Below are 810 nucleotides of genomic sequence, written 5' to 3' on the forward strand. Positions count from 1 at the left end.
TGACTGTTCAGAGATGTCACTAAGACCGCCCAATGATATAAACAACCACGCATGAGCAGCGTCTATTAGATGGACGGGGTCAGACAGCCGATCAATTACAGTCATTCCTCCAGGAAGGAGGTCCACGGCTCGTGTTCTCTGCAGTTCAACCATGCCTATACGATCAATACCGCGGTTCGATCGCGTCCGCACAGTTGCTTTGTGCCAGGAAGGGCTCTCAACAAGGGAAGTGTCCAGGCGTCTCGGAGTGAACCAAAGAGATGTTGTTAGGACGTGGAGGAGATACAGAGAGACAGGAACTGACGATAACATGCCTTCGCTCAGGTCGCCCAAGGGCTACTACTGCAGAGGATTACCACTGCCTACGGGTTATGGCTCAGAGGAACCCTGACAGCAACGCCACCATGTAGAATAATGCTTTTCGTGCAGCCACAGGAAGTTGTGTTACTTCTCAAACTGGGCACAATAGGCTGCATGATGGTCAACTTCACTCGCGGCGTCCATGCCAAGGTACGTCTTTGCAACCACACCATGCAGCACGGTACACATGGACCCAACAACATGTCGAATGGACCGGTCAGGATTGGTATCACGTTCTCTTCACCAATGAGTGTCGCATATGCCTTCAACCAGACAATCATCGGAGACGTGTTTGGAGGCAACCCGGTCAGGTTGAATGCCTTAGACACACTGTTCAGCGAGTGCAGCAAGGTGGAGGTTCCCTGCTATTTTGGGGTGGCATTATGTGGGGCCGACGTACGCCGCTGGTGGTCATGGAAGGCGCCGTAACGGCTGTAAGATACGTGAATG

The sequence above is a fragment of the Schistocerca piceifrons genome, chromosome 2, assembly GCF_021461385.2.
Source record: "Schistocerca piceifrons isolate TAMUIC-IGC-003096 chromosome 2, iqSchPice1.1, whole genome shotgun sequence".
Lineage (NCBI taxonomy): Eukaryota > Metazoa > Arthropoda > Insecta > Orthoptera > Acrididae > Schistocerca > Schistocerca piceifrons.